Source organism: Eurosta solidaginis, chromosome 5, assembly GCF_040869045.1.
Source record: "Eurosta solidaginis isolate ZX-2024a chromosome 5, ASM4086904v1, whole genome shotgun sequence".
Classification (NCBI taxonomy): Eukaryota; Metazoa; Arthropoda; class Insecta; order Diptera; family Tephritidae; genus Eurosta; species Eurosta solidaginis.
Window position 1 is genome coordinate 257,258,611 of NC_090323.1, and position 25,375 is coordinate 257,283,985.

General features: G+C 38.9%; 1 long non-coding RNA gene across 1 annotated transcript; it reads left to right on the plus strand.

Annotated features, from left to right (window-relative positions):
- The first annotated feature begins 17,786 nt into the window (after positions 1-17,786).
- Positions 17,787-18,468, plus strand: LOC137252032 (uncharacterized). The gene is made up of 2 exons (XR_010953431.1): positions 17,787-18,031; positions 18,085-18,468. It is a non-coding gene; the product is annotated as an uncharacterized lncRNA (long non-coding RNA).
- Positions 18,469-25,375: the final 6,907 nt, after the last annotated feature.

The following is a 25,375-nucleotide window of genomic DNA, read 5'->3' on the forward strand; positions in this document are numbered from 1 at the left end:
ACCAAATTTTTCCAGCGTAGCCCATAGCCTCCATGAGCTTACAAGAAAAAATAAAGCTTTTGAATGGAAGAAGGAGTAAGAAGTGGCTTTCCAAACATTGAAGGAGCGTTTGTGCACTGCCCCAATGTTAGCATATCCGATTCCAGGAGCAACATTTATTCTAGATACAGATGCGAGTGGATATGCTATAGGAGGCGTTTTATCAGAACTGGTCGATGGACAGGAGAAGGTAGTTGCATATTACAGCCGTTCGATTGGAAAACCAGAGAGGAACTACTGCGTTACGCGGAGAGAGCTGTTGGCATTGGTAGAGTGCATTAAACATTTTCACAAATACCTCTACGGCCAGCGATTCCGTGTCAGGACAGGTCACGCAACTTTAAAATGGCTTCTGCAGTTCCGTAATCCGGAAGGACAATTGGCACGGTGGATCGAGCGACTACAAAGCTATGACTTTTCCATTGAGCATCGAAAAGGTAGTACCCATGGCAATGCCGATGCAATGTCACGAAGACCATGTAGTTTGGAATGCAAGCACTGTTCAAAAGCCGAGGCTAAAGAACACATTATAGATGTCCGGCTAATGACTATAACATGTACAGATGAATGGGACAAGGAACAGCTAAGAAAGTGTCAGCTAGAAGATACAGATCTGTCACGTGTTATGCAAGGGCTCGAACGAAACGAAAGACCAAACAGAGAAGAGATGTCAGCAGAGAGCCCCGTTGCGAAGTCATATTGGGCACAGTGGAACAGTTTAGAATTGATATCCGGTTGCCTTCATCGAGTATGGGAGAGTGAGGGTAGTAAATGCAAGAAGAAACTGATAGTTGTTCCCAGAGAGAGGATTCCTGACGTGCTCAGCGAGCTACATAATGGTCCAAGTGGAGGTCATCTTGGAATCACGAAGACGCTCGAGAAAATTAAGCAGAGATTCTATTGGGTTGGTTGCCGTCAGTCGGTCACCGAGTGGATTGCCAACTGCGAGGTTTGCAACAGAGCGAAAGAGCCCAAAACACGAAGTCATGGCCAGATAAAGCAGTATATTTCAGGTGCATCATTTGAAAGGATCGCCATGGATGTCGCAGGTCCATTTCCTACTAGCAACCACGGAAACAAATACGTGCTGGTGGTTATGGATTATTTCAGCAAATGGCCAGAGGTATACCCAATCCCAAACCAAGAAGCAGAAACAGTAGCAGAAGTGGTTACCAACGAATGGGTTGCAAGGTATGGTGTACCAATGGAGATACATTCTGACCAAGGCAGGAACTTTGAATCAGCTGTGTTCCAAGAAATGTGCAAGAAGTTGGGCATTCGGAAAACACGGATTACATTACTCCTCAGTCCGATGGTATGGTGGAACGTTTCAATAGAACATTGGAAGAGCATTTAAGGAAAGTAGTAGACAAGTGCCATAAGGAGTGGGATACCCGCATACCATTATTCTTGATGGCTTACCGATCAGCAGTGCATGAAACCACGGGCCAAACCCCCGCAAAAGTAATTTTTGACAATGACCTTCGACTGCCAGCTGATTTGAAGTTTGGGATAGATGCCGATGCGGAAAGAAATGTCAAGAAATCCACTGCTGTCTTGGAAGAAGAGCTGAGAGAGATACACGATCTTGTAAGGCAACGAGCAAAGATTATGAGAGACAAGATGAAAGCGAGATATGATAAAGCAATTAATTCGGAAGGGTTTCAGGAAGGAGATTTGGTGCTGTTATACAACCCACAACGAAAAAAAGGTTTGTCCCCGAAATTGCAGTGTAATTGGGAAGGCCCATACAAAGTTGTAAAACGGATCAACGATGTATTTTACCGCATACAAACCATTGGCAAACCAGTGGAGGGCAGTGTAACGAATGTTAGCAGCACTGAGCGATGCTATCGTCTCTAAGCCGATGCTAAGCAGTGACGTGAATTCACATCAATAATTCAATTATTATGTATCTACATAAACGAAACGATAATTGCGTCTACATATATGTACCATGTACGTATACGAGCAGCGGAGAATCAATACACAAATACATGCATATATCTGAGATACTCCTGAAAGTATACAATAAGAGAAGCTGTAAATCGAGCAATTGTAGTTACAGCTGAGAGGTTTGAGAGCTGCTGGACTAGTAGATTCTGGAAGCGCCTAGAAGATGCGAACTTTGAAATCCGAGAGTATAAAAGGCGGCAATTGTAGAGGCGCTGGAATTCAGTTTGATTTGAGCTGTCAATCAGTTTCGATTAAGACGCTATCTAGCGAGCTATAGCAGTATTATTTTGAATAGTAGAGTTTCATTTGAGCTATCAATCAGTTTGGATATTAAGCAAGCTATTCGTTACAAAGTTTGAGTGTTATTGTGAAGTACTTTAATAAAGGCCATTTTTCCATTATTCAATATTGGAGTTATTTATTCAACAGCTTAGTGATACGAACTTAGCAGAGGGTTGCAAATAAGAGAATTTGCAGGAAATTCGTTACAGTATGTATGTATGTATGTATGTATGTATATATGTATGAGAGATTTTAAATTTCAGCGGCTTTCATACACATCATAAAAAGGTGAAATTGGGTTAACGCCCTGTCTACAATTATTCGTTTCTATTATCTGTTAATAATGAAAATATGCTTGTAGATATGCGAGTATATACACGTTGATTACACATATAATTATAAATATACAGGGATCGTAAACATTTTTTTCTAAATCAAACTGTTAATAATTTCTAATTTTACTCAAACTTTTTATGCGTTATTACGTGCTGCGGCATCGGACAGACACACTTACAGAGAGGTGGTCAGGGACCACCTCCAAGTGGCTCTGGTCGATGCTGAGAGCAATGGCGGGAGGGAAGTTCTGGCGGCTTGGAGCTCCATCGAGGGACGGCTATCGGAGATGGTCGTCGAGCACCTGATGGAGGTACAAACCCCAGTTCCCGCCTTCAACTGCGAGGAGGTATGCCGCGACTGCAGGGTAATCAGATGCGCGGATGGGTTCTCAAGGGAGTTTCTTGAACGTTAAAAGTTATCCCAGCTTAGGAAATTCCCAGGAGGCCCCGGGCGCGTATCTGGCTTCGCAAAATGCGAAAGCTGAAACTGGATGCACGGAAGGTAATACAGTGCCTAAAGCTCCAGAACTCGGACGTCCCGACGGACGACTGGGCTCTGATCAAGGTAGAGCAACCACAAAAAAAAAATAGCCAGCCGTTCTGCTGCTGATCAGCAATGAGTCCCTGGGGGAACTCGAGCGAAGGGGAAACCGCCTGAAGTTTGGCTTGAGGGAGGCCAAAGTGAAGGTTTTCCCGGCGGCAGTGGCACCGGACAGTAATCTGGAGTAGATTGACGACGCCAACAAACTCCTGGGGGAGCTCAACCCGGCGGAGCTGGGTGAGGATGGGTCGCCAATCTTCGGAAGGCGAGCAGGCGAGTATCAACCTAATGCTCAGGGTGGCTCAAATTAACCTGCAGCACTCAAAAATCGCCTCAGGTAAGCTGCTGGTCATCCTCAGGGAGGAGGACATTGATGTCTGCCTATTGCAGGAACAATGGGTCTGGCGGTCACAGGTGATGAGCCTAAAGATCCGAAACACATGGAGAAGGTATACCGAGGGCTTATATCCTCGTTAGGAATACTATTAATGCTTTCCTTTTACCTAATTTCAGTAGTTACGACGTTTCTGTGGTCAAGGTCGAGTCAAGAAGCGGCCGAAGCATGACGGTCGCCTCGGCTTATATGGCCCACGGACCACCCGCTCGTCCAGAGGAGGTCGCGCAACCAAGAAGGAGACCGTCTTGATGCGTTGCGACGCCAACGCAAGGCACGCGGTTTGGGGGAGCAGCGAGATAAATGACCGGGGTGAGTCTCTGTTTGAATTTATATTAGCTAACAACATTTACGTATGTAGCAAGGGCAGCTCTCCCACCTTTAGTTTTTCGAGTACGGCGAACTACCCAGGGTGGGAGGAATGTTTGATATAACACTAACATCTGACTGCCAGGAGCTTACGGTAAGAAACTGGGAGGTGTCGAAAAAACTTTCCCTGTCGGATCACCGGTTGATCCTTTTCAACATGGACTGGAAAAAAGAAATAAGTCAGCCACACAGAAACCCTAAGCGGACGTCCTGGAGCCTATTTGACAAGATAGTTAGCGATAGGCTCCATAGAAGTAGGACGCCGCCTATACAATCTACATACAGTCTTGACGACCGAGTTCGGTCTCTGGAGAAAAGTTTTCAGGTGGCCTTTAAAGTTGCCTGTCCAATTTCGAGGATCAAAAAGACCTTCCCACCGTGGTGGGACAAAAATCTCAGCGACCTGAGGTCAGAGCTGAGGAGGGTCTTCAACGACTTTACAACAACTAAGGTATGATTTAGCTGAATGCGTTTGTAACCATTTCAACTATCGTAGGAGTGCAGGTTCGAATCCCACTCCCGAGAGAAAAGGCTTTGAAGAGATTTACAAGGTATAATTGAAACGGCTGTCGCCTTGTCCGTCTTGATGTCACGTTGTTTAAATTTTTCCCAAATTATTAAATAAAAAAAACAAGGGTGGTTTTCATCTCTAAGGCCGGCAGAAGGGGGCATGAAGTAGCCAAAGACTTTCAGCCAATAAGTTTCACGTCCTTTGTTCTGAAAACGTTCGAAAGGCTGCTTGATGTACATATACGGGAGCTTCTAGGCGAGGCTTCACTTTCCACGGCACAGCACGCGTGCCTGAGAGGGGAATCCACAGAAACCGCGCTGCATGAGGTAGTGCGAACGGTGGAAAAGTCCCTTCATCACAAGTAGTTCACTCTGGCTGCATTTGTTGATGTGGAAGGCGCGTTTAGCAATGTAAGAACTGAAGCGATTGAGGCTCCCCTCGGTAGGGCAGGGGTTGAAGAACAACTACGGCTTTGGATTTCAAGCCTGCTTCGCAACCGCGAAATAACAGCCGAGCTAGGCGGAGCTAGTGTTGGCAAGCAGGTATGCAGAAGCACACCACAGGGTAGGGTGCTTTCACCTCTGCTTTGGTTGATCACCATAAATGAAATCCTAGGAAAGCGTAACGCAGGTGGGTTAAGATCGTGGCGTATACCGACGACGTGGCGATCTTGGTCTCTGGTCCTTTCCCCTCCGTAATGAGCGAAATCATGGAAAGGGCCTTGGCAAAACTCAGCAGGTGGCCACAGGGATGTGGCCTTAGGTTAAATCCCAACAAGACGGACCTGCTTCTCTTCACGAGGAAGTACAAGGCACCTGCCTTCAGACTACCATTCTTAAACGGCCAGCAACTAACCCTGTCATCGAGTACCAAGTATACGGGACTAACAATTGACTGCAAGTTGAATTGGAAAATATGCATCGAAAAGCGGGTACGGAAGGCCCGCATGTTGTTGTTGTAGCGATTAGGTTACTCCCCAAAGCCATTGGGGAGTGTTATCGATGTGATGGTCCTTTGTCGGATACAGATCCGATACGCTCCGGTAACACATCACCATTAAGGTGCTGGCCCGACCATCTCGGGAACGATTTATATGGCCACATTAAACCTTCAGGCCATCCCTCCCTCCCCACCCCAAGTTCCATGAGGGGCTTGGGGTCGCCAGAGCCTCATCTGTTAGTGAAACGGGATTCGCCGCTCGAAGGTGAGGTTGACAATTGGGTTGGAGAAGCTATATATTGGGCTACACAACCCCTTGAATCCCCGCATCGCCTTCTATGCCTGCAAATCAATGTTTGGTAAGAAATGGGGACTCACGCCAAGCATGGTACTTTGGATGTACGAGGCGGTGGTGCGACCGGTGCTTACCTATGGTTCCATAGTCTGGTGGGAAGCTCTAAGTAAGAGCTACAATCTCACCAGCCTGCAAAAAGTCCAGCGCACTGCGTGTGTTGGTGCCATAGGGGCCGGCCGCACTAGCCCCACAGCTGCTTTGACCCCATTTTGCACTTGTTTCCGATCGACTTGCATATACTTTGTACATCGTCACAATCCGCACTGAGACTCAGGGAGTCTGGGTGTTGAAAGGATACTCAGCAAGGGCATAGTAGTATCCTAAATAAATTTCCGGATGGTACATGTAGTACCGCGACAGATTACTACCCTCGCAAACTGAAGTTTGAGTACGGTTGTAATACCGCAATTCCAAGCAGGAACGAGTGGAAGAGAAACCCGGGCATAAGGGTCGACGACATCCAAATTTACACTGACGGCTCCAAGATGGAATCGGGAGTGTGGGCGGAGTCTACTCAAAGTCTCTAGATTTGTCTACATCATTCAGACTCCCATCGCACTGCAGCGTGTTTCAAGCAGAAATCCTCGCGATTTAGCAATCCTGCAAATCACTGGTGGGCTTGAATGTAGCTGGTAAAGTTTGCATCCTGTCCGATAGCCAAGCAGCGATAAAAGCGCTTTCCTCGCCACACATTAACTCAAAATTAGTGTGGGCTTGTAAGCGACTCATATCCCAGTTATCCACCAATATAGAACTATGCGTTATCTGAGTCCCGGGTCATAGGGGGATAGAGGGTAACGAGAAGGCCGACGAGCTGGCACGCAGGGGCTTATCGGAGATGAGCGAGGAAATAACCAGTGTCGAAGTAGACATACCCTTATCAGTAGCCATGAGGAATATCCAAAGCTTCTACTTGAAGAAAGCACAAACAAAGTGGAATAACATCGCCACCTGTGCAATATCAAAATCCATTTGGCCAAACTATGATGGAAAGAGGACGAGAAGTCTTCTGAACAAATCCAGGGCCAACACACGCAAACTGATAGCAGTCTGCACCGGTCATTGGGCAGTGGGTACGCATGCGGAAAAGATGGGCATTCCGTATAACGACTACTGCAGAAGCTGCAAAGATCCAAATGCCAGGGAGACAGTAGAACACTTTATGTGGAAATGTCCGGCTCTAGGCCCGACTAAGGTTCCGTGGAACCCAGTTTCTAGAAGACCTCAGAGGTCTATCTGTGATAGCAGTCCCGAATATTCTGAATTTTATCAACAACTCTGGCTGGTTGTAATATATTGACCGTAACATTCCGTAGGTTTTAGATGAGTTACATGTCATCAAAACGGCTTTAAATAGCTACTTGGGTGACCTACGTACTTACAAACGTTTACTGATTAAAATGCCAATAATCTCAAATCCGTACAACTAAAAATGATGGTATACTTTTTCACTTACTATGCGTCAAATCAAACTCATCGTCGTGCTTCACTTGAACTTTGCTTATAAAGCCCGTCTGTGCTATGATTTGATTTTTAACGATGCAAATTTTAAAGTCTATCTAAGCGTAATAGCTGTGCATCTTCTTAGATGACTTGCTATATTGGTCCTGGTTTTAAGCAAACTATCATTATAGGAACAGTGTATCATATGGGTCGAAATTATTTTTTATGGTGCGGGATTTTTACCCAAAAGTACAGATCTGCATATGTAGATCCATATCCAGCAGAGATGAGTGGAATAGACTCGAAGGTTACTGCACCTCTACAGAAATGGTTTCTATCTATATTGAGGGCTCTGTCCTCGTAAATTTTTCTTTCCGATTATAATACAGCTGAGCCTAATTTGAGTCCAGGAGTTCTTTCCTAACCTTGCAGGCTAACTTGTGGTTATATTGTCTTTGCTGTTGTAGCACAGCATTTTGGTATTATGCCAATTACACGGCTCAAGTCTCCTTGTGCCAATTACCAATTTGCCCGGTGTGTGCACTGGTTGCGCTATTTGCGCATAGAACTGCGCTAAAATGATGTTGATACGATTCTCATTTGCACAAATTTCGTCGTTTTATATTTGCGCATGGCTTTTGTGTCATGTATGGGCCGTATATGTAAACATCTATGCTCACGGTATACGGGAATCCAGAATGTGAGCGATAGCTTAGATGTAGTCTTTGGAAGTGGTTTGCTACACTCTAGCACAATGTGGGAACAATGGGTGTAATAGAGTCGACATGAGCGAAATCAGACAATTAATCAATTAAGTAATGGAAATTAACGAAAACAGAAAAACAAATCGATGATATATGAAGGAGAAAAGGAAACGATAAAGGAAAATAAGTAAATGTATATAAGATGAAACACAAAGGAGGAAGAAATAGAACAGTATAATAAAAATGTCGATAACAATATGGATGATAATAACAATGTTTAGGTTATCGGAAAAGAAAGGTAAGGAAAATAAAAATAAAAGAAGGGGATAAGAGAGGACAGATCGGAAGTCAAAACTGAAGCCAAAAGTGGAACTGGAATGGAGTGTTGTCAATTTGATATCGAAGTATTAACGGTTTGTTTGCGATAAGTTATCGGCTTGTTATAGGTGTGTTGTCACCTAGGTAGAGACGAGCTTTAGATTTGTTATCGGAGTGTTATAAATTTGCCATCGATCACTTTGAATGAGTTACTTATTTTTTATCGACGATTTATCGGGTTGCTATTGACAATTTATTGATTTGTTATCGATTATTTATCGAAAATCTATCGATATGCTGCCCAATAGTTGACGAAGAGTTGTCGATTTGCTAAAATAAAATTTGTCGATACGTTATCGATTTTTTATCGACAAGTTAGCAAATATTTATCGAAAAGTTATAGATATGTTACCAAAACTGTGTTCATTTGTTATTGAAAAGTAATCGATTTATTATCGAACAGTAATTGTTTCGTTATCAAAACATTATAGACACTACTAGGGAGTTGAACAGAAATAAAATCTGGCGGCGTTCTTTTACATCAGTTAAATATATGAAAGAAATCACACTGAACCCTGAGTCCAGCTTTTGAGGTTGTATTAAAAAGTATTTGTTGATATACAGAGTTTGTCTCCTTTAAAATTTGGGCGTAGAGGAAAAAAATTTTTTTTAAAATATTGTGATTTTTGGACTCTGGTCATATATCGTTACCGACAGTTAAATGGAGTTGCTAATTTTGCTTAAATTTTCTATGGAGAATTTCTTAAATACATATGTATGTGTATAGCTAAGTATGTATGAGGTATTATAATTTTTTTTACTATCCATAACAAGATAAATTCTGTAGTTTTTTGTAGTCCAATGCAATATTTACATGTGGAAAATCATATTAAACTTTCTACTTATGACAGAATATTGGTGTGAAAGCCACTGAAAACGTGAACCAAATATTTTGTATGTTTTAAAAATTTAAGAACACATTATTGATAACAAATGCGAGTTAATAAATAGCACGGACTGGACATAAAAATACTCAAACAAATAATAATTTAAATGATGGTGTAATCCACTCCACCCAAAAATCACTTTGCCATACTTTTCCGAATCTTAACAAAGTCATTACATGTGTGAGATAAGGGTGAATAAATAGGGGCTCTAATACTTTAAATGCACCTGTAGAATCACCAAACTAATCTGGCCACAGTACAACCAGAAAAGAACCGATGATCTACTAAATAGGTCTATGAAGGAAATATTCAGAATCACGGCCACTATTGCAGGGCACTGGCCGTTTGGCCCACACGCGGGTAGAATGGGTACCCCTACAATGAGAGGTGTAGGAGCTGTAGACAGGAAGGTGCCGAGGAAACGGTTACTCACTTCCTCTGCGAGTGCCTAGCCCTCGCGAATTTTCGGTCCGGAACTCTAGGAATTATGTGTTGCCGGTGTCAAACTGTCAGTAGGTTTATTGTTTTAACCAAGTGGTTTGAGTAAAACAACATGCAGGGTACATCAGCCTAAAAGTATAATTGGTTTCAGGAGAAAGTGCATCAAAATGGCACCTAGAGCGCTACTAAATGCTTACATTACAATGCAATTGTAATTCAATTGATACTCGACTCACCCGGCTGTGATGAATTATCAAATTACTAAGTGGGTATTAAATATTTTACAGGAAATTTAAAAGTTTTATCAATGTCAAAATGCAGCGCTCTTCAGATGCAAATATTTTTATTTATGGATTGTCAGTAAGATAAAAAAAATTTAACAAAAGTGTCAGATTCTTAATTACTTGATATAATAAAGACGTCATTGGCATACCTACATATGGATGTACATCTGCTACTTGGAGCACCTGCCGGAACTCCACCAAATAGGTTAAAATAACATAAATGACAAAGTGAAGAGATTTTTTGTAATAAAAAACAAAAACATTCGTTATGTCACGTGCTTGTGCTTGATGTAAATACGTCAATGTATGTATGTATGAACAACAAGTTCAACTTAACGGCCCATAATGGTCTATCCTGATAAAACATTCTTTTCGGCACCCGTTTAAGTTTTATACATTCTAGATTTTAAATTTGATATTACCTAATTTCACATTTGATTTACAATTTTTCAACTAACGGTAGTGGGATTCGATCCCGTACTCCTGCGATGGTTGAACTGTTGACAAACACATTCAGTAAAAGCCATGCCTTTGTTCTTCTTGGCATAGATTTATGCTTTGCACAGCACATACTTTGCATGTTTGCTTGTATCAAAGCTACGCTTGTTGTTGGAGCAGGTTCATATGAACAGCATCATTTACACTTTGCTTGTGGTTAATCTGCCCCGGTTAAGATATTGATGTGTAATTTGCGGCATCAATTTCGTTTTGAAATTTGATTGCGGTTTCAGGGTCGGCTTTGGTTTCGGTTCCGGCTTTTTCCCCTTTCAATTCGTTGGTTTATTTTCCCCTTTCAATTCGTTGGTGTCACTTCATATCTTGGTCCAATTGCAATCTCGTTTATGATCCGGAGTTGGTTCCAGCTTCGTTCGGTCTGATTTCGGTTTAGGTATGATTCCGGCTTCAAGAAAAATCAAGTAGGTAGCATAGGTCCTGGAAAGTTTCTAGTGTTTGGTCCTGGTTTTTGATAGGATTTTTCAGTTTGGTCACTAAGCAAACCTCTGGTAATTCAGCTTATATGAGGCCACCAATGACCGGCCAGTTCACCTAACCTCTTACCTTATATATTAGTTTCAGTGTCAAATATCAGATTCGGATGTCGTTTCGGTTTAGGGCTGGCTTCAATTTTGGTTTTGACCCTAGTTTCATTGCCAGAATGGGTACGGGTTTGATTTCAGTCACGGTTCCTGAATCGACCATGGGTTCGTTCTTGCTTAGATTTGGTTTTCGGTCTGGGGTCATACTAATTTTCACTCTGGTTTAGATTACAGATTCGGACATAGATTCGATTCCTGTTACGGATTCCTGTTACGGATTCGGGTTAGATTCCGGTTTCTGGATTTGGGTTTAATTCGCTTCTCATTTCTGTTATTTTCTCGGTTTAAGCAAATATTCGGTTCTCGGTCTTTGTTTCTGTCCCGTATTTGGTATCTGTTTCAGTTCAGGTTTCGGTCTCGGTTTCTGCTTAGATTTTGATTTTGGTCCCGGTTCGTACTTATTTCCACCCTGGTTTTTGATACAAATTGGGATCCGGATTCGTTTTCTGTTGCAAGTTGTCTTTCCAACTCGGCTTTAGTTTCGGTTTCTGGATTCTGTTTTGGTACCAGATTTGGCATTTCAGTGAAACAAATTATTAAATTCGTCACATTCCAAAAGAACTGGTGGAAAGGGGGTTAAAAATCTTAAACCAAGCACTTTTATATTTCTTTTCTATAACTTATAAATCACACACGTAATAAATAATATTAGCTGTAAGTAGCAAGGCTATAAAGCCTTCAGTGGTATTATCAAAACTGACTTACTTATGTAATTTATCAGGTGAAAAGACACACTTCAGTTGAAATTGATGGCTCGGACGTATACTTAAACTAATAATCCTACATGTAGTTGTATTTCATTACAAATGTTATCACACCAACTAGGATAAGAATGACACAAAACATTACGAGCAATCAGACTTGCCCCAGGGGGTTAGGGGGCTTAGAATATACCCGCGGCAGGTATGCCTGTCGTAAGAGGCGACTAAAATACCAAACTGATTCAAGGGGTTGTCTGGCGCAACCCTCTAAAGCGCAATATATAGCTTCTCCAACCCAATTGTCAACATAACCTATCCGTGCCAAATCCTGTTTCATTAACAACCGAGACTCTGGCGACCCCACGTTCCTCATGGAGCTAGCGGGTGGTGAGCGCGGGATGACCTAGAAGGTTTAATGTGGTCACATAAATCGTTCCCGAGATGGTGGGGCTTTGTTACCGGAACTTACCGGATCTATTCCCGGCAGAGTACCACCCACATCGATACCACTGCCCAAAGCCTTCGGGGAGTGTTGTTGTTGTTGTTGTTGTAGCGATAAGGTTACTCCCCGAAGGGGAGTGTCTTTATCGTTAATACAACAACAACAACGACAACAACAGCAATGAGACTTCTGAATTACATTTTGATCGAAAATTAGCAATAGAACCAATTATTCGTACATACATAGCTAAACATTGGTTGGGTTGGTTTAGAATATCATCAAGTTTAGTTAAGGCTTTGGACTCGGACTCTGGTTCAATTTCGGTTCTGGTTGCTGTCCTCACTTCAGTTTGATTCCAGTTTCGATTCATGTTCCGATTTCGAGTCCGTTTGCTGTCCATTTTGGATTTAATTTCCGATTTTACCCATTTTCTTGTACGGTTTTGGTTTTGGTTTCAGTCCAGGTTTCAGTCCGGCCCCGTTATCGACTCCAGTATCGGATCTGGTTTCTGTTTCAGTTTTTGTTATGGTTCCGGTTGTTATTTCGGGTCAAGTCCCGGTTCCAGTTCCGGTTTTGGTGATGGTTTCGATTCCGGTTCTAATATCGAGTACAGTCCCAATTTGGGTTCCGGGTTTGGTATATGTTTCAGTTCCGATTTTGGTTCTTGTTAGATACCAATTTTGGTTTCCGTTTCAATTCCGGTTTTGAGGGTGGTTTCGGTTCCGATTCTGAATCGGTTTTGGTTTCAATTTCAGTGCCAGTTTTGGTTATGGTTCCGGTTCCGGCTTTTCTTTCGGGTCCAGCTCCGGTATCGGTGCTTGTTAAGTGTACGTTCCAGTTTCGGTTTTGATGGTGGTTCCGGTTCCTGTTCTGCCTTCGAGTCCTGTTCCAGTTCCAGTTTCGGTTCCGGTTTTGTATATATATCAGTTCTGATTTGGGTTCTTCTTAAGTTCCAGTCTTGGTTTCGGTTCTACTTAGTTCTGTCAATGCCAGGCTAAGACTCCAGCTATTAGGAGTGATACAGCTGTCAGATCTAGAAGCAGAAAGTGGCTTAAGTCCTAGGAAGCTTCCAGTATTTGCCAAAAACGGAGTTATTTTATAACATAGGTCCTGGTTTTTGATATGGTTTTTCAGTTTGGTCGTTAAAACAAACTTCTGGTAACACTACGGACTCATTCAGTCAATGTGAGGTTCTCATGGACCGGCCAGTTCAACCTAACCTAACCTAGGTCGGTCAAGTTAATGATGCACATAGTTCAAACATGTCTATTATTTAATAATTAATCATGTCATTAAATTAATCGATTATTTTTGTTGTAATTACGATACAATTTGGCGTAAATCTTTCATTCGTAATTCAATTATTAATTGGTTAGCTAAGAAATAATCGTGAAAATAATCTCAAAAATTCTATGTTGAGTAGTTGCTTAAAATACCGGACAAACATTATCAAAGATCATATAACGATTTATTTATAAAAACGGCAGTTCTTGTTGTTGTTGTAGGGATAAAAACATTCCCCAAAGGTTTTCGGGAGTGTTATCGTTGTTGATGGTCCTTTGCCTGATATACATCCGGTACGTTCTGGTATCAAGCACCATTAAGGTACAAGCCCGATTATCTCGAGAACGATTTAATATGACCACAAAGAACCTTCTAGCCAATCCCGCCCTGCTTGCATGAGGAACTTGGTGTCGCCAGGGACCTGGATGATAAAGAAACAGTATTGCTAACGGATAGGTGAGGTTGACAGCCCCCCGAATCATTTGGGTATTTTAGCTGCCAGACACACTTGCCGCGGGTATATTCTAGACTTCTAACCGGCTGGAGGTTATAAAAACGGACATCGACCAAATTGATATAGTTTCACACATCCATGTAGTCTATTAATTCTCTGCATATTAAATTTTAAGTGCGCACAGTTGAACATTTTATCCCATTGTACATCGGCACATGATTCGGTAGAATTTTTGTTTGGTTTTGCAAACACAGTTACACAATAACTAATTATTAAGCTATTCATTAAAAAATACTGTGTTTGTTTTATTTATAGCTACGTAGAAAGCCAATTATTATGGAACACGTTTCTTGTGAATACTTGCTGAAAAGGAAATATATAGCCTAATTTCTAATCATATAGTCGAAAATATATTGCTTTTCTCTAGCAAATGTAAATAAAAAAGTCAAAGCACTTCACGCGTAAATAAAAGGTTGACATTGAAAAAATGGACATATATGTCAACAAATTGGACGAAAAAATATTCTCTCTGACAAAATATATGAACCGTTAAACTGATTTGTAAAAAATAAATCAGTTAGTAGTGGAATTCAATAATTTTGTTTAAAGGGATTCGTGATCGATATATTGGCAAATCGATAACTATAACGCTTTTGGTATACAGTGACTACTTTTTATCGATATTCGTTGAATTTCGATCAGCTATCGGCGCTAAATTATAGACAGTAACTTTCAAATTACCAACGGCATTTACTGCAATTCTATTATTCTTTTATTTATACTAAAATAATAGTCACCTCTTTAGCCATGTTAAAACTAATTTAGTGAATGGCACAATCGTTATCATAACCGATAAATCGTTATTAAAAATTTCGACAAATCATTTTGTTAAAAGTTAAGAATTCCACCACAGGAAGATATAGCAAACAAACGTGTCACTACAAACAAACACGCAACAACAAACGAGCAAACACATCAACTACAACACATCAAAATTTAAATTTGATAAGGGTATAGTGAAAAAACCGTTCCAACAAATACTTCTAACCTGCCCCGTCTGAAAAATATCAAAACGAACGTAGGTTTTTGTTTATTTGCGCACTCTGTGGTTTTTCTACAAACATATTCACAAACACTAGACTCAATAAAATGTCACTCAACTCCATAAAATTGTTTCAGTTACAATTGTTTTGCCTGTACACTTATTGTTTGTTGTTAATATTTTGCAAGTAAATATTTGTCTCAACAAAAAAAAAAAAAACAACAAACACAAATACTTAGCACAATAAATTTCTAGTGAGTGTTTTCATTATTATTGACTTTATTGAAGTTTCATTGTTGTTGTCTAAGATATTACACTCATGCTTATACTGCATACATAAGTTTAAAATGAGATAAGTTCAAAATATTTATTTTCGAAGCTATGAGGTTCCTTCAATATCGGCCAGTAGCTAAAACCGACTTAACATCAAACGGGCAATTTACAGAAAAAACCGTTATACATAGAAACTCAACTGATCCATTTTATGTAATAGTCCAATGAGAAATATATATCTGATTCATAAATTTTTTCTTGATTTTTAAATTGGAATGTATTTTCGTCATCTCTTGTCTAATTTTCTTTGGAGACAAACTCGGTTACGGCGTTGTGCCATCTTCAGTGTAATTTTTCGAGTTTCAATCTACATCAGCAAAATATCTTGTGCTTATTTCAGTATAAACAATTATCCCTCTTATCGAAATGAATGTTAAGGAAATTAAAAAAAAGTGGACACCTGGCGGTAGTACGTGGTGGCTTACCACCTCGTTCAAATGGAAAATGTTTCTCATCAAATAAAGTTATTTCATCTGTACCAAATATTGTTCAAATTACACTTCATAAAAACAGCGGGAACTGCAAAAAGTATCAGATGGTTGGAATGCAGAGATAAAAGCAAAAGCAAGTTCTATTTTGTGTTTTTACGAGGAATTAATTCACAACAATAATCAATATTGTTACATATTTTAATAATTTTTCCATTGAATCGCCTCGCCAATTTGTTTACTTTTTATGAGCAACGCCCAAATTGTGATAAGACATCTGTAGCTAATAATGTAATATGTTTATGAAATGTGCATATATAAAATATAACATATCAAAGAATTGATTTTCTTTATAAAAGCCCATATTTTTACAAAAAGATTCAAGGCTGCCCAAAGCTCCATATGACTACAAGCACTTTGTCCATTTATTTATTATTTCAAATGTTCAGTTTTTTTAATGTGTAATAAACTTAGCCTATGATATGGCGAAATGTTTCAAGGGGCTGATAAGCGCAATTCACAGATTCCGCAACCAAATTGTCAATATCTACGCGAGGAATCCTTATTGTAACAATTTTTGGGAGTTCGTGATAATTATGCACTTTCTGCTAACGTTCGAATCGCTGAACTGTCGAATTAATAACTCCAATACTCGGTATTGCAAAATGGTCTTTATTTGGGCTACTTTGCGAGTAGTACTTCAAAATTATACTTCACTAATAGCGTGCCGAACTGATTACTGATTCCTCAGCTTGCGCTGCTTTTATACTCTCGGTTACCTTGTTCGCCTATTTCTCCCAAGGTCTAGACTTTTCACGAACATGCCTTGCGGAACAGTTGTATCTCATACTTGGTTATTTAGCTATATAAATGTATATCTGTAGTTTATGTTCTTCTTCTAGCTATATCCGCTTCGAGCTGCTGGTTAAGTGTATGGAATACACTTCATTGCCTTGTACATTAGTGTGGCTGCTTGCTTTTTTAGTTGTTGTGATTATTTACTAACATAATAGTGATGCTAATATTCGACACAATGCTTAGCAGTCGAGGTTCTGGTGACCTAAAGCTCCTGATGGAACTATGGGGTGGTGGGGGGGGGGGGGGGGGGGGTAATTCCAAGGGTTGGTTTTTGACATATTTGAAGCATTGACTTCTCAGTATCACAAACAAATATTACACTAATGCCTTTCTGAAGAAACTGGGAGGCTTGAAATTCGAAAGCTAGGGATCGGCGGTACACGGTCCCGAGATCCAATATTTATCTATGTAAACGAAGCGTTAAGAGGTAGGTTCATTGAACAGAAAATGGTGGCTGGCGTAAAAATATAAAACGGCAGAGGTTTTACAGCAATGAATTTTCCAAAAATCAGAACTTATAGAAATTCATTGATGGCAAAAAAGAAATATGTGGCCTATGAAGAAGCCGGCAGACATAATTCCGACTTTCTCTATCTATCCTGCCGTCTATCCATTTTCTCTAATTCCCTCTCCACTCTGAATTTTCTAGTTTACCTTAATCGGCCAACTCCATATCTCTTTCATTATTCCGTAAATCTTCCCACTTTTCCTCTTACTCCTCCTCTTCTTCCTCTTATCTAATTCTAACTATCTCTATTACTCTTAATATTATCCTTGTATTATTCTTACTCTTCCAAGTAAACCTATTTTTACTAATTTCTCTCAAACCATTACCCTTATACTTACTTTTACTCTGAGTCTCCCTCTTTCGCTTGGCAAATTTTCTCTTTCTACTACTACTACTGAAAAATCATGACCGGATTATGAGGGCCGTCCAATTTTTGTTGTTGTACTACTGAGATGACCTGCCTGCATAATGCGGAAAATAAAAAGGGGTTGAGTAAGGTAAAGGAGAAATTAATTGTTGCTCAAATTTTTTAAATTGAGGTTCAAATCACAATACTTGTACAAAATTGTATAATTGCATCACAATACTTAAGAGCAAAATCCAGCACAACAACTTCACTCATTCACTATATGACATTCAGATCAACCTCACCAGTTTTTTTACGATACATGAATTATAACCGGAGTAACAGCTTTGGAATTTTAGTGAAAAACTGAGTCTAAAAAGGGCGAGCCACGCTCACTTTTAAAACTTTGAGTCGTTATTGCTGGCAACGGAAATGGTAGTCCGAATACAATATTTCAACGAGTTCGCTCCATTAATATCTAGTCTAGGTCGATGCAAAGTTTCAGCAGCTGCTCGAGCCTTAACTCAGAAATAAGTAGCTGAGACCACGACAAAGTACTTCTGGCTGGATCTGTGGAGAATTTCATGATATTCAATTTCGAACTGGCTTTTAATACCAATACCATATAATGTCAAAATAAAGGCGTGTGCAGGTTTCCCAGTCTTATCTCAAATTCCGAGGTAAAACCATTAAATGGCTGAAATGAATCAATTCTGAATAAGCTTTTTTTCAGTGTCATAATATTTTTGTTAATGCAAATTTGTTTTTTATACGGAAGTGCTCGTTCATCATATGAAAGTACCTTTGCTTTGCACTTAAATATGAAAATAAAAAAACTTGAAACCATTGAAAGGCAGAAAGCAGTTTTTAAAGGAGAACTGGATATGATGGTGCTGTTCGAACCCTACCAAAATATCATGGAGCAGGGATGGCTCCCATACTTGCCAGGGAAAACTTAATTATGAACTGGCAGAAACTTCTAACATTTCGAGTGTATTGCGAAAGGTCGTAAAAACTAAACATTTGTTTACAACATAACCTTTGGATATATAATCTTAATTGACCTGAAACGCCGTTAGCAGGTGCTAATATATATCGGTATGCTACTATGGACAAATATGCCGACCATTCTTTTTTTGGGCTTTTATTATTTGTAGACGTAGTCTCTTGGGTCAACACTGCGTGTACCCAACCTTTAGTTTTAAAATGGATGCGCCCGTGTGGCAATGCAAAACATAATAGATTTACAAGCAGCAAAGTAATCTGCACAATTTAAGATTTCCAAGAAAGTGATCGGTTTGGAATCTAACTTACGATAGTGTAGCCGTTCAAACTATAACCAGAAGTAGAATTCAAGTTTTAGATGTAAAAGATGACTTCCACATATGACTAAGACAAGATGAATAAGTTTCATAAAAAATTTAAATAGTCACTATGGAAAACTCTGAAACTCGACTGGTTCAAAAGCAATTCAAATGCTCAATTCTCTTTAACCTTATTCTCAATAGACGCTTTCTCACTCACCGTTAAACGTTTCCATCTACCGTTTCCTCAAAAATATGTTTTTTTTTCAGTTGCTAGGTGTTTAGATCCAGATATGCGATAAGAAACGTCAATATTATTTCTAACTTTGATAGTGACAATAGCCACTTAATTGCATTATAATGTTGTTTTTATGATTATATATGAGGCACATTTTTTTATACAAGCAAATTCTGAGAAAAAAATATTAAAATATGATCGGTGTAAATACCAAGAATGTGTTGACGTGGGACATTTTGCCCAAATTTGAAGGTCGACAGAAGTTACCAAAACTTTCCATTATGGAAGTGGAAGAAAGTTTAAAAAGAATAGGAATACAGTTAAACGACTATGGTCTTCTTAATAATTTGGGAAAAATTTAAACAACGTGACAGCAGGACGGACAAGGCGACAGCTGTTTCGATTATATCTTGTACTATGGTCTATCCCAACTGAAAGACGGAGGAATACGAAGCACTTGCAAGAACTGGTCTGCAGTGGCTAGAGCGCCAGCTCAGTTCCTTCGCTCATTTCTTGTTGTATGCAATGAGCCTAATTGTAAGACCTAGCAGTTTCAAAGAAGTTTGATTAACACCACGCTAACACGCGTCTATATATAGAAGGAGGTTAGGAAGAACTGTCAGTGGGAGGGAGCGCAAATACGTACGCACCAACTTGAACGCTGTTCTGTAATTCCATGTAAAAAATGCGCTTGGCAACTTTTCTTCTGGTATCTTATTCATTCCATATACATACATATGTATTACATAAGTATGTAAAATAATAACATTATTGTGCTTGCTTCAGGAGCATTTCTCTTTAATGATCAAAAAAGACTGACTTAATTTACAGCAATTTTCTTATTTATACTAGAATTGTGCCTGCGCTGCAACTGCACATGCCCTATTTTCCCTATGTGCTGGAAATATAGGAAAGTATTTCCTATGTTAATAATTTTGTTGTTGCATATTTTGGTGCGACCTATATTCGCATAATGCTGGCTCGACATGTTACCGTACGGCCGGTTGAGGTTTGGATGTATGTGATATGTCAACATATGGATTGACGGCGTGCCCCTTTGAAATGCTTGAGTGGCCAAATTCTCAAATGACATGCTTTTCGACTGTTGCTTAATCATTTTTGGACAAAAACGCTTAGGCTTGCATTCGTAATTTATTAAGTGCGATCGGACTTGAGTTAGCGATCATATTGCGCAAAGTTTTTTGGGAATTTTATTTGGGTTGGCCGAAATATGAGTAGTAGTATTTCGGCAAAACAATTAAAGAATTTTTTTCAGCCATTTGTTTAGCTGCAAACAATTTATGAGACTAATTTATGGTACGGGTACGACTAGCTTGTGCTAAGCGGACAACGTGGGTGGTATCAGTTACTTAACCAATTGCAAGTGATAACAAGTAAGGAAGGTTAAGTTCGGGTGTAACCGAACATTACATACTCAGTTGAGAGCTATGGTGGCAACATAATGGAAAATAACCATGTAGGAAAATGAACCGAGGGAAACCCTGGAATGTGTTTATATGACATGTGTATCAAATGAAAGGCATTAAAGAGTATTTTATGAGGGAGTGGGCCATAGTTCTATAGGTGGACGCCATTTAGGGATATAGCCATAAAGGTGGATCAGGGTTGACTCTAGAATGTGTTTGTACGATATGGGCATCAAACGAATGGTGTTAATGAGTATTTTAAAAGGGAGTGGGCCTTAGTTCTATAGGTGGATGTAGTTTCGAAATATCGCCATAAAGGTGGACCAGGGGTGACTCTAGAATGTGTTTGTACGATATGGGTGTCAAATGAAAGGTGTTAATGAGTATTATAAAAGGGAGTAATCATTAGTTCCATAGGTGGACGCCGTTTCGAGATATCGCCATAAAGGTGGACCAGGGGTGACCTTAGAATTTGTTTGTACAATATGGGTATCAAAAGAAAGGTATTAATGAGTATTTTAAAAGGGAGTAATCCTTAGTTCCATAGGTGGACGCCGTTTCGAGATATCGCCATAAAGGTGGGCCAGGGGTGACTCTAGAATTCGTTTGTGCAATATGGGTATCAAACGAAAGGAGTTAATGAGTATTATAAAAGGGAGTAATCATTAGTTCCATAGGTGGACGCCGTTTCGAGATATCGCCATAAAGGTGGACCAGGGGTGACCTTAGAATTTGTTTGTACAATATGGGTATCAAAAGAAAGGTATTAATGAGTATTTTAAAAGGGAGTAATCCTTAGTTCCATAGGTGGACGCCGTTTCGAGATATCGCCATAAAGGTGGGCCAGGGGTGACTCTAGAATTCGTTTGTACGATATGGGTGTCAAATGAAAGGTGTTAATGAGTATTTTTAAAAGGGAGCGGGCCTTTGTTCTATAGGTGTTCGCCTTTTCGAGATATCGGCATAAAGGTGGACCAGGGGTGACTTTAGAATATGTTTTTACGATATGGGTATCAAATGAAAGGTGTTAATTAGTATTTTAAAAGGGCGTGGGGCTCAGGTCTATAGGTGGACGCCTTTTCGAGATATCGTCATAAAGGTGGACCAGGGGTGACTCTAGAATGAGTTTGTACGATATGGGTATAAAATTAAAGGTATTAATGAGAGTTTTAAAAGGGAGTGGTGGTAGTTGTATATGTGAAGGCGTTTTCCAGATATCGACCAAAATGTGGACCAGGGTGACCCAGAACATCATCTGTTGGATACCGCTAATTTATTTATATATGTAATATCTGCCAAGATTTTAAGGGTTTTTTATTTCGCCCTGCAGAACTTTTTCATTTTCTTCTACTTAATATGGTAGGTGTTACAACCATTTTATAAAGTTTTTTCTAAAGTTATATTTCGCGTCAATAAAACAATCCAATTACCTTACCATGTTTCTTCCTTTTTTTCGTATTTGGTATAGAATTATGGCATTTTTTTCATTTTTCGTAATTTTCGATATCGAAAAAGTGGGCGTGGTCATAGTCGGATTTCGTTCATTTTTCATACCAAGATAAAGTGAGTTCAAGTAAGCACGTGAACTAAGTTCGTTAAAGATATGTCGATTTTTGCCCAAGTTATCGTGTTAACGGCCATGCGGAAGGACAGACGGACGACTGTGTTTAAAAACTGGGCGTGGCATCAACCGATTTCGCCCATTTTCACACAAAACAGTTAGCGTCATAAAATCTATGCCCCCACCAAATTTCAAAAGGATTGGTTAATTTTTGTTCGACTTATGACGTTAAAAGTATACTAGACAAATTAAATGAAAAAGGGCGGAGCCACGCCCATTTTGAAATTTTCTTTTATTTTTGTATTTTGTTGCACCATATCATTACAGGAGTTGAATGTTGACATAATTTACTTATATACTGTAAAGATATTAAATTTTTTGTTAAAATTTTACTTAAAAAAAAATTTTTTTTAAAAGTGGGCGTGGTCCTTATCCGATTTTGCTAATTTTTATTAAGCGTACATATAGTAATAGGAGTAACGCTCCTGCCAAATTTCATCATGATATCTTCAACGACTGCCAAATTGCAGCTTGCAAAAGTTTTAAATTACCTTCTTTTAAAAGTGGGCGGTGCCACGCCCATTTTCCAAAATTTTACTAATTTTCTATTTTGCGTCATAAGTTCAACCCATCTACCAAGTTTCGTCGCTTTATCTGTCTTTTGTAATGAATTATCGCACTTTTTCGGTTTTTCGAAATTTTCGATATTGAAAAAGTGGGCGTGGTTATAGTCCGATATCGTTCATTTTAAATAGCGATCTGAGATGAGAGCTCAGGAACCTACATACCAAATTTCATCAAGATACCTCAAAATTTACTCAAGTTATCGTGTTAACGGGCGGACGGACGGACGGACGGACGGACGGACACGGCTCAATCAAATTTTTTTTCGATCCTGATTATTTTGATATATGGAAGTCTATATCTATCTCGATTCCTTTATATATGTACAACCAACCGTTATCCAATCAAACTTAATATACTCTGTGAGCTCTGCTCAACTGAGTATAAAAATGGATAATTTATTGAATGGGATCGGCTAGCTCGTGGTAGACGATCCTCTTGTGGACGACGTGGGTGGTATTAACTTGTTCCAAGTTAACTCTTCCCCTCTTAAGTCGGGTGTGCTCAATCGACATTTGAATTTTGATAAGTTTTAATGAATTACAGGGGTTTTATGTATGTTTGTTTAATGGTGTGTTCAGTTTATACTTATATTTAAGAATTCATGAGCTTAACACCGGCTTAGTTGCAAAAACGGACCACTTGATATATTTTGTAATTTTTTGTAATGGTAATTGCAGTTCAGGCGCAAGATAAAATTTACTCTTATGTTTATAAATGCATATTAGTATTGAAATTGATATAATAATAATGACTATAATTAATAAGTCTGTACTTAAGCTAATTATGTGTATATTTTTATTTTGGTTGGAGAGCAATTCTATATATTCCTCCTGTTTGATTTGTTTCAAATATAAATTCTCTAATTTCAATTCTGCATTTGTTTCATTTAAGGTTTCCTTTTTCCTATTTGTTATTCTATTTGGCAGTATAAACGTGTCATACATTTTAATTCTTCTATTTTCATAAGTATTATTTGTAATTTCTAGTTTACGAATTTCGAATTTGTTTAGAAATGTTCTTGTTTGTTTAATCTTTAATTTATTGCAATCATGTTTAATGTTAAAGTTTGAATTCTTTAGTATTAGGATTCCTGGCAATATTTCTACAATATTTTTGCCAATGAAAGGTTTTAGTTTACAGTCGGCTTCTTTAAATTTTAGAATATCCAGAATACATTGATTTTCTATTATTTTCAAATTCTTTTCCATATTATTTTTAACAATCTTGTTAAATGCATTATTATTTTCGTTTAACCATATTTCGAAATGGTCTAATACTATTGACAAATTATTACTATTTGGGATAGGTTCAAATTTTATTTTGGAAAGAGTGTTAGAGGAAAATTGTGGTATCAATATCGTTATAATGATATTATTATTTTGGAAGATTACTGCTAATTTCATATCTCTATAGCTATCGAAATCCTGAATGATCTCTATTTCCGTTAGGATATCCGTGGGAATTATACCTATTTTACTGGAAAAGATTAATTGTCCAATGTCCTTTATGTGACTTTGTAGGAGTAATATGTCGTTGTTTACCTGATATATGTGTTTAATGAATTCGACCTCGTCTTCTATAGTTTTGATCTTATTTTGAATGGTTCTCCTAAATAAGTTGATGTAGTCTTGAATGAGAGTTTGTTCTGTGTTTATGTGCGTGGTTATGTTGTTAACCTGATCAGCTGGAAGTTTATTGGTGTATACTAATTTATTAACCTTGTCCATGTTGTCTTTATTGTCGGCTTGCAGACTAGTCAGTGTGCTGATAATTTGTTGTTCGTCATCCCTGTCCATTGTACCTGCATTGTATTTGAGTTCCTTACCTACAACGTTCACTAAACCTCGCTTAGTTTTATTGTGTGCATGTATATAACTTACTTTGGCTTTTAATAGCATGAAATTTTTATTTGCTGTGTCCATTGTTTATCCTCGAAGTTTGTTGCTGTTAACGCTTCTATGTTGTCTGCAATCAGAAGGATTGTTTCGTCGTAAGCTGTCAGATTTATAAAATAAAGAACTTTATTGTACTGGCTATGGTTTTCTGCTCTCCAACCTTAACAGGTATATATCCGTGGTTGTTCGTTAAGTCTTGGACGTCAATTTGTTGTGCCGCTGTCAGGGCAACCATTAATGATAGAAGCTGCATAACCATAGTCATTTTCCAATTTATTTTTTTGACGGTGGATTGTAATTGCAAAAAATATTAACTCTCTTTAATATTATTTTTATGCACTATTCTTCCTGATTGTGTTTTAATTGTAGTGTTGTAATCTTGTGCCACTATTTCTTTCTTGTATCTAGGGGTTAACTTATTTCTTAATCTTTTATTTATTTTAACATAAATTTTTCCCCTATACTATACTGCCTTAATGCTGTTCTATCCTTATTATGGTATGCAAGATCTGAAACTTGCTTCTCCCTAAGTTTATTTGCTGTTTCTAATCTATATTTTTCTAACAGTAGCGGGTTTGTAGTGACCCGCGTACCAAAGTATACTTCTATTGGCTTTTTCCCTGTAGCGGAATGCACTGTATAATTGTATTCTTTGACTGATCTTTCTAATAATTCATTGAAAGTTTTATGCGTTTTTTCGCATTGCAGACATCGCATTATTTCCTGTAGGGTAGAGTGAAATCGTTCCACCTGACCATTTGAGCAGCTTGTGTACGGTGCTGTTCGGTAAATTTCTATGCCAAACTCGTTTTCCATCATAAAATTTATTTCTTCTGATTTAAATGATCTCTCATTATCCATGACTATCGTCTCTAGTACGAGTGAAAAAAGAATGTCTCTCAATGGTTGTATTATATCTTCGGTGGCTCTAGATTTAATAAGCTTTGAATTGCGTATTTAGAAAACTTATCT